Here is a 9,541-nt window from a genome sequence, read left to right on the forward strand (position 1 = left end):
TCTGTAAAGAGTGTACAAAGCGATCACAAGGGAGGATAGGGTTAAAGGGGATAGCAGGTGTATTGAGGTACGTAGTATGTAGTAACAAGACTAATTACTGGAGTATTAGCAATAACCTCTAACACCTTTATATAGTCTGGGCTGGCTAGCCCTATAGTAGCTCGCCAAGACTAGCAGAGGTACCCCTAGGCCCAGCGCCTAATAATGCCTCCCTTCTCTAGATTGTTTAGCTTAAACAATAGTATAATTAGCAATACTGTATTATTTTAGCCTAGCTTTAGATGTGTTTACTCTGTCTGTCCTGTTATAGCTAATTCTAACTAGGTTTAGGCGTTTTAGACGCCTTATAAGGCTAGATAGGGCTTAATCCTAATTCTACCTTTACCTAGTAAAGGTTAAACAGAAATCCTCTCTTACCTCTCACTTTACCTCTAGGGTCTAGGCAGCCGCCTGCGTAGGTTAAAGCTCTAACTAGGTAGCTAGCAGTATATAAGCTATCTATACCCCTAGTTTTATTAGTTACTACTATATCCTACTTTATTTTAGTAAGTACTGACCTATTCTGTCTAGTACTTTTATAAGGATAGCTAAGGGATTTTCTAGGTCTTTCTGGCACGTTCTAACATGTTTTAGCAGATAGCACCGCACAATACGCCTTAGTAACCTTTTTAGACTATTTCTAACTACTACTACCTACTACTAACTGTTACTAACTATTACTAACTACTATTTGCTATAGCTGTTATGTTAATGCCTACCTGCTGTAAGATTAACATTACTAAAAACAGTAGGACTACTAAGTAGTGCTGTATGCTATGTCTCTACTACATTGCTAACAGTAATGTCTATAGGGACTGTTGTTTCTCTGCTAACCTAGCTTTGTAGGGTAGCCTACGTTATAGGGACGCCTAGGCCTACTACTGCAGAGAGTGTTACAATAGCAATAAGAATTACCTATTAGTACGTGTTTTGTCTCCTTTTAGCTTGTTTTAGCATCTTTTAATATATTTAGGGCCCTAATAAGTACGCTAAAAGCTATTTAAGGCTTTCTAGCAATATAGCGCGCCTTTACTCTAGTTGTTGCCTAGTTACTACTACTTATGCTGCTATTATTAATGCTGCTAGAGTTAAGACTACCCCTATAACACCTACTACTACTTCGCCTATATCTATTAATAAGAAGACTACAATAGGCAAGTCTATTGTTAACTAGGCTAGCTTGTTACTAGGTATAATTTAAGAGTATATTCTAACACGTTTTAGCTTATTATAGCATAATCTAACCTTTATAGGAACTATTTACTGCAGGAAGAGCTACTTACACTCTATAATAGCAACACTTGCGCATATAAGTTAACCTTATCTAGCATCTATATTAAGAAGCGTAACTAATCTAAGGCTAGCGCTATTAAGGCTAAGATAAAGCAAAAGAAGCTGTTAGAGGAGAGTAGTAGCAAGTCTAATCTAGATACGCCTATTACCCCCTATAAGAAGGTATTATAGCACGTTTTAACCTATTTTAACAATATCTAACTTCTTTTAGTTAAAGTACTAGATTGCAGGCACTAGAAAGACACTTAGTTAACTCTAAGAGGAGCAGGAGGAGTAAGAGGCCGCTGAGCAGGCTGCCGCTAATGCTGCCACTGCTGCTGCTGCTGCTGCTAAGAAGCCTTATAGTAGTTACAAGGCTGCTACTTATACCTGTAGTAGAGGTTATAGTTAATAGATGTTCCCTATAATAGAAGGTTTAGATTAATAATACCTAAGTTTGTAGTTAGTAGATAGTTTTAGGCTAATATGGCACTTAGGTGTATTACACTCTTAGATAGTCTAAATAATACTAGGAAGGTATTCTTCTATACTAATTCTCTTAATTTTGCTTATAATTATAACTGTATAACGTAGCGTGTAACTTTCTTTATCTCCTTATATTAGAAATAGCTATAATAGGCTAAAAGATGTCTGCTTTAGCTAGTCTATATTTCTTAGGGTAAGGTAGGGTTATATTTTCCCTTAGCATAAACTATTAAATACTTATTAATTAAAAAACCCCTATAGGGAAAAATTATAATTAAGTAAAGGTATTTAGCCTTTTTAGTCTCTGTCTTTCTTAGACTTTAACCTTAACGTCTTATTATGCAGTCTAAGCAGTTACTTTATAGTTTTCTAGTATTATTTTAGTACTTCTTTAGAAAGATTTGTGCTAATTTCCTAGGAGTTTTCTAATTTAGGGAATCTGTCCTACTTAATAAGGTATTCCTACTGTCTGTTGTCTAGTTGCCTTCTGTTAAGGACTTTTTCTACAACCTACACCTTCTCTTTCCCTTTAACTATAAGTTCTTATATTTATTTCTATATAATTAGGAGTTAACTTCTTAGTGTGTATAGGTTTAGCAGTAACGCATAGAATACTAGGTAGATCTCTTTTATTTCTAGCAGGTCTACTCTGTATACACTAGGACTAATCTAAGCTATAATAGTCCTAAGTTCTAGGTATTTCTAGTCTAGCTTCTTTTTTAGGCGTACTGTCCTAATATTCTTACTAGAAACTAGTACTTTATTGCCTACTTTAAAGGGTGCTAGTAGTTGTTTCTTATCTAAGTATTTCTTTTAATACTTGTTTAACTTTTCTATGTTTACTTTACAGGTAGCCTATAAGGTAATAACTCTAGCAGCCAATTCCTTTATAAGGGGAGATTCTCTACCTTTTAATACTAAAGTGGGCTAATCTGTGCTCCTTAGATCTATACTATAACAGGCTTAGAAAAGTATTATATTTATAGATGTGTAAATACTATTATTATACGCAAATTCTGTAATTAAAATCTATAGAGCCTAATTATCTTATTCTAGAGTACAATAGCAACGTAAGTACTGTTTAAGAGTCTAATTTTACCTTTCTGTTTAGCTATCTGTCTAGAGATAATAGGCTAACGTTAAGACTTGTCTTAAGTTTAAATAGTAGTTAAAGGTTTTCTACGTCTTTAAGTTTATTAGTAGCCCCTAATCTAAGATAATTTGTGCTGGCGCGCTGTATAAGTAGATAATTTCTCTAATCTAGGTGTATGCTAGGTCTTTTCTATCCTAATTAGCCCTAGCTGGTATATAGTGTAATATTTTAGTTAATTTGCATACTACTACTAATATAGAGTTATACACCAGCCTAGCCACCTTGCTAGAGGGTAGTTCTGTAATAAAATCTATTATTACGTCCTCCTATAGTTAGCTTAGCACTAGTAAAGGCTGTAGTAACCTGTACAGTTTATGTTAAGTAGCAGTTAATCTCCTATATACTAAGCAGTTGTAGTAGTAGTTAGATACATCCCTATTAATACCCTTCTAGGTGTATCTGCGCTGAATCTTCTCTAAGGTCCTTTGTGCTCTAAAGTGTCCTAACATTAGGTTATTGTAACGTTCTTTAATAACTTACACTTTATCTTTTAGCCTTATAAGCAAGATACGCCTCTCCTTAGCTATATTATCTTTTTCTAGGTTATTTTATCCTATTTTAATGTTACTTAACTCTTTTTTAGTGCTAGAGAGTTTATCTATGTTGTCTAAGTCTGTTATTAGCTCTGTCTAACTATTCTCTCTTAATTCTTCTCTTTTAAGATCCCTTATATCCTTTCTTCCTTTTACAGACAAACAAAGGGTTATAGCTACTACTAGGGGAGTATTAGGGTTCCTCCTAGTTAGGATCTCCTAAAGCAGTTATATAAAAGCCTTATTATACTTTTATAAGGGGTCTTAAGCCTCTCTTATATAATTAGAACGCTGTAAGGGTCTATCTATAGGGTTTATAGACCCTAGGCAATAAGTAATTATAAAGTTAAACTTAGATAACACTAAGTATGCCCTTACTTACTAATAGCTAAGAACCTTTGTCTCTATAAACCACTTTAGGTTTTAGTAATCTGTTAAGATCTTAAAGAAGGTACTATCTAAGTATCTCCGCTAATGCTGTAGGCTCTAGATAATTGCAAGAAGTTCCTAGTTATAAGTATTATAATTATACTCTGCTTAGATTAACTTCTTTAAATAGAAGTCTACAGGCCTCTATTAGGCCAGCTTCCCCTCCCTAGGGACTAGTTAACTAAGGATTCCTAAGATAGCGCCTCTAGAGGCATCTACTTCTATTCTAGTCTGTCTCCTAGGTATAAAATAAACTAAGATAGGTACGTTAATAAATAAATCCTTTATATTCTAGAAAGCTTATAGGGATTCTTTACTTAGCTTAAGAGGCTAACTCTCCTCCTTCCTTATTACTTAACCAGATTTGGCCAAATTTAGCCCTTTCTAGGTTAATTAGGTTAATAGCAAGGCTAATTTAGAAAACCCTATAATAAATCTCTAATAGTAGTTTATAAAGCCTATAAATACTTAGATATTACAAACTATACGCAGGATTAGCTATTCTTAAATTATTTTAACCCTGTCTAGGTTAATACTTACCCCTTTAGGTAAGACTATGTACCTAAGGTACTCTATATGTTAACAGTGCTATTTACACTTATCTAAACGCATATAGAGGTTTACTTTGCAAAGCCTCTCTAAGACCTCTTTAACATGTCTAACATAGTCTTCCTCTATCTTAGAGTATACTAATATGTTGTCTAGATACATAATATAAGTTACGTTAACTAATCCTATTAGTACCTTATTTATATAGGCCTAAAATTAGGTAGGAGCATTTATAAGTCTAAACAGCATTACTATGTACTTAAAATGTCTATACCTAGTTTAAAACGCAATCTTCTACTTATCCCCTTTCTTAATTTAGATATAGTAATACGCCTTACGTACATCTAGTTTAGTATAGAACTTAGCTTACGCTAGTCGTTCTAGTAACTCTGTAATTAGTAGCAATAGATAGTAGTTTTTAACTGTTATCTTGTTTAGACCTCTATAGTCTACACACAGTTATAGGTTACTATCTTTCTTCTTTAAAAAGAGAATAGGCGCCCCTACTAGCAACCTTAAGTGTTATATCTAGCTATATTATAGATATTCTGCTAGATACTTCCTAAGTATCTCTAATTCTGTTGCAGATAGTCCGTATAACAGTTAGTAGGGGAAAGTAGCTCCTTCTGTAATATTAATTGCTAGGTTATACTCTCTATGCTCTAGTAGGACCTAAGCATTATCCTCTAATCCTAAGTACACATATTCGCAATACACTTCTAGAATTAGGCCCCTTTTAGCAGATATTAGGTTATATATACCTACTAAGTTTACTATACACACATAAACGTCTACTAAGGGACTTCTTATAGTGCGTTTAAACTCTTTAGCATCTTCTAACACTATTTTCTTTAGTTTAGAAGAGTTCCTATACTTCTTCCCTTAGAAGAGTATACGCTAGCTTAAATAGCTTAGCTTAGAGTTTGTCTAGTTAATCTAGGGTAATCTAAGGTATATCTTATACCTTTATAGGTCTGTAACTACAAAAGGTATCTGTTAGACCTCCTATCTTCTACAGGAGTTAAGAATAGATACTTCTGCTGTAGTTACTCTATAGATAGGCAATTCTGCTCTACCTACACCCTTAGCCACTATTTTATTTAATAGTGTAACCTCTAGATCCTGCTCCTTTGCTAGAAGAACTAAAATTAAGTTTAGTTGTAACCCTCTATCTATTAGAGCTTCCACGTTCTCTGCGTTGCCTATAGATGCTTTAACTATAAGTAGGCATATATATTCTAGGTACACTACCTTATAAAGAGAGATATTCTCCTTTTTCTCTTTAGATAATTTAATATAGGCTACAAGAGAGGAGATTAGCTCTTAGGTCCCTTGTCTTTTTCTAACTTATCTAGAGCAGGGTCTTTCTAGTTTAACTTTAGCTTTAGGCAGTTAGGGCAGTAGTAACTAGTTTCTCTATACTTAAGGTATGCGCTTTAGGTCTTGTATAGCCTATCTTAGCCCTTTTTACCCTTTACTAGCTCCTTATAGAACTTCTTAGACTTAAATAACTTTTTTAGAGTTTTTATATTCCCCTCTAACCTAGAGTTACTAAATTAGCGCTTCTGTAGTCCTTTGTTAGTTGTCTTACCCTTAGCTAGAGTCTTCTTAGGTAGCTGTTAGCTATACTAACCTAGTCTCTAGTTAATAATATTAGCTTGTTTCTCTACCTTTAGGATTGTGTCCCTTTAATTGTAGGGGATAAGAAACAAGTCCTTTTATATACTAGGGAGCAGTGCAGTAATATATTCTAGGACTTAAAGCTCTAGCGTATATAAGTTGCCTAGTTCTTCCTATAGTAGATGTATAAAATCTAACAGATCTATAGGGAACTAAGATTTCTACTACTTATATTGCTTTAAGGATTTATACGCTACTTATATTTAGCTAGCATTTCTAGAGCATCTAGTATAATTCTTTTTAGCTCTTACTACGTTAGTTCCTAGGTTAGCTAATTGTAGTAGTTAGTTATGCAGTAAGCCTACTATAACGTCTTTAGGTTCTCTAAGAGGTACCTTACGCTAAAATTAATCTTTTATTCCTCTATAAGGAAATTAACTAGAGATTAGAGGAAGTATCTCTTATAATCTCTCTCCTAATAGTTATATTTAGCGCAGTTGCGCTTTATATACTTCTGTAGGGGTTTAGGTTATAGAAGGTTTATAGATAGAGAATATTATAGTTTCTCTACTCCTTCTAGTACTTTTTAGAAGGATAGGATTATTACTAGATCTCCTTTCTTATATTTGCGTCTAAGTTTATAAAGAGAAGAAAGTTCCTTATAGTCTTTTATCTCTTACAACTATTTGCGTAAGTTTTCTAACTCCTGTTATTAATTACCTACTTCTAGGCTATTCTGGCCTTCTCTAGCTGAAGCTGCCCTATAGATGCAAATTCTAGGGTAAGGTGTACCGCCTAGAGGACCTACAGATCCTCTTAAGGCACTATAGACACTTAGTGTCTGTTAAGGTATCTCCTTATCTGCAGAGGGAGGTGTTACCTTACGCTCTACCGGCTCTCCTACAGGTAGGTTGTCTTAGTCCCTCTCTAAAGACAGTAAGCCTAGATAATTTAGTTTAAGACTTATAGTAGCTTAATTCTATCTTTAATTATAATATAAGAGTAATTAGAATGTAAAGAGTGTACAAAGTAATTACAAGAGAGGATAGGGTTAAAGGGGATAGTAGGTGTATTAAGGTACGTAGTATGTAGTAACAAGACTAATTACTAGAGTATTAGTAATAACCTCTAACACCTTTATATAGTCTAGGCTAGCTAGCCCTATAGTAGCTCGCTAAGACTAGCAGAGGTACCCCTAGGCCTAGCGCCTAACAGTTTCTTAGTAGTTGTCTAGGTAGTATTAACCTAATAAATAATTAAGCTAGCCTTAGTAGTGTCTAAGTAGGGTATAAAAGGGTTAAAAGAGTACACTTGTTAGGAAACAGTCCTTAGGTGGTAACTATTATCTAAGGTACCTAGTTTTCTAAATTAGAGGTGTATTCGTCTAAGGAGTTAAATTTATTATCTTTACTATCTAATAGTAGGAATTAGTCTGTAGAGATATGTTAGTTTATAGTAGAGTCCTTAGGTGTAGCTGCTAGTGCAGCGTAGGTCTTAGGCTTAGGAGGGGTAGGGCATTAATTTGCTTTATAACCCTTAGTTCTGTAGTTAAAACACGTAAATATATTAGTTATAAAACTAGTCTCCTTAGGTTAACACTAGCAGGTATCCTTATTCTCTTAGCTTAGTGCAGGTTAAAGAACAGCAGGCGACCCTAGGGAGATAGAAGTAGTGTTTTTGTAAGTAGCCTAACAGTTACAAGGACTAAAACAATTCTGCCTATCTCCTAGGATATCCTTATTATTAACCTTAGAAGGAATATAAGCGTAGTTATAGAAGAAGGTATTAAGCTAGTTATAGTAGTTACGTAGCCTAGATAGTAATTTATTACAGGCTATGTTAGCTATCTATTATTGTACAAAATTAGGGAGTTTAGTCTACAGCTAATAGTAATATGTTTCTAGTGTCTAGTTAAGTTACTAAGCAAAATATTCTATCTTAGTGTAGAAGACTAAAAACGCTATAGCAATATTAGCAATTTCTAGACTAGGGTATTATAGGAATATAAACAGGTTAAAGGCGTGTTTAGCTAAGCTATAGATATCCTTATCTTTATAAACTTCCTATAGACAATAGATATAATCTATAGAGTTAGAGTAGTAGTAGGTAAAACTAGAGGGATCCTGTAGAAGAGTGTAGGCAGGTTCTTTAGTGTAGATTAAGAAGAAATTAGCCTAGTCTATAGGATATTAATAGTTCTAACTATCAGCATATATAAAGTGTAAGCAGTTAAATAACTAATTATTAAAGTTATCTTTAGGGCTTACAAAATAGGACAGTTTCTTTATAGCCTTATCTAGTTAGTTGTTGTACTAGTCTAAGGACTAGAGGAATTAATAAGCGCTAGCTAGAGTGGAAGTTAGAGTAACTAGGGTAGTACTCCCTAGTGGCGTGTATGTAGAAGGCGCCTTAACCTATATTAGGAGGGTATAGAATTAGTCTATTATAGCAGGTGCGTTATTATTAAGCTATAACTGTAATAGTATGCTAGTATAGGTGCCTACTAAGCCTAGTATTTTAAGCTTAGGAATATTAGAGGACTACTAAGCTGAGCAAAGGAGGTGTCTAAAGCGGGAGGGGGGTTAGTTAGTAGTGTTATTGTGCCGGTGCACACGGTGACTTCCTTAGTAAGAACTAGGATGCTTAGCTAGTGTATGTAATCTGGCCGGCAGAGGGGTATAAGAGACCTTGACAGGAACTGTTAAGGCAGGACACCTACAACAACAACTAGTAACACTTACTTATAGAATTTAACTACCGTATTACTTATCTCTTTAACCCTTAACAATAATAATAATAATAAGTATCCTTCCTAATGTGCCTGCTAATAAGATGCTTTAATACTTATACTAGAACAAAATAGTAACCTAACTAGGGGGCACAGTATAGCAGGTAATATTAAAATTCTGCTACTCTAAAGGCTAGGGTATAGTTTAGGAATTATCCTGTTAACTCTGGACTAGGACGTTATTATCTAAATATCTGCTACTCTGAAGGCTGGGGCACAGCCTAGGAATTATCCTGTTAATTCTAGACTAGGACGTTATTATCTAAATATCTGCCACTCTGAAGGCTGGGGCACGGCCTAGGAATTATCCTGTTAATTCTGGACCAGGATGTTACTATTAGACCTATTATTTAGAAAACAAGAAAAATAAGCTTAAAACAAGGCAGGCATCTAGTTAACTTGGAAAAGCCTTAGTAAAGGGACTATTTTAGTCTAATTTCTAATGCTTATTATATATATTATCTGCGCAGTTCTACTTAGCCTTATTCCTTAGGACCTGCTTAGCCCTATTCCTTAGGACTTAGGACAAGAGGAACATAAAAGACAGGGACTAAGCTGCTCTAACAGATAGAGTAATTAAGATTACTTTAATTATAAGAAACTATTATCTTCTTAATATAACAGACTACTAAGGATTAATATACACTACTATAGACAACCCTTTAGACTCTA

General features: G+C 34.3%; 20 annotated features.

Moving 5' to 3' along the window:
- Window positions 1-2: part of a direct repeat that runs on past the window's edge.
- Window positions 1-3: part of a mobile genetic element that runs on past the window's edge.
- Window positions 1-7,365: part of a mobile genetic element that runs on past the window's edge.
- Window positions 3-202: a long terminal repeat.
- Window positions 3-7,295: a mobile genetic element.
- Window positions 673-737: a tandem repeat.
- Window positions 1,625-1,663: a tandem repeat.
- Window positions 3,098-3,107: an inverted repeat.
- Window positions 3,098-3,162: a mobile genetic element.
- Window positions 3,153-3,162: an inverted repeat.
- Window positions 4,508-4,665: a mobile genetic element.
- Window positions 7,094-7,295: a long terminal repeat.
- Window positions 7,292-8,681: a mobile genetic element.
- Window positions 7,296-7,300: a direct repeat.
- Window positions 8,670-8,673: a direct repeat.
- Window positions 8,674-8,883: a long terminal repeat.
- Window positions 8,674-9,541: part of a mobile genetic element that runs on past the window's edge.
- Window positions 8,680-8,937: a mobile genetic element.
- Window positions 8,864-8,884: a tandem repeat.
- Window positions 8,939-9,541: part of a dispersed repeat that runs on past the window's edge.

This window comes from Ascochyta rabiei, chromosome 17, assembly GCF_004011695.2.
Source record: "Ascochyta rabiei chromosome 17, complete sequence".
Taxonomy (NCBI): domain Eukaryota; kingdom Fungi; phylum Ascomycota; class Dothideomycetes; order Pleosporales; family Didymellaceae; genus Ascochyta; species Ascochyta rabiei.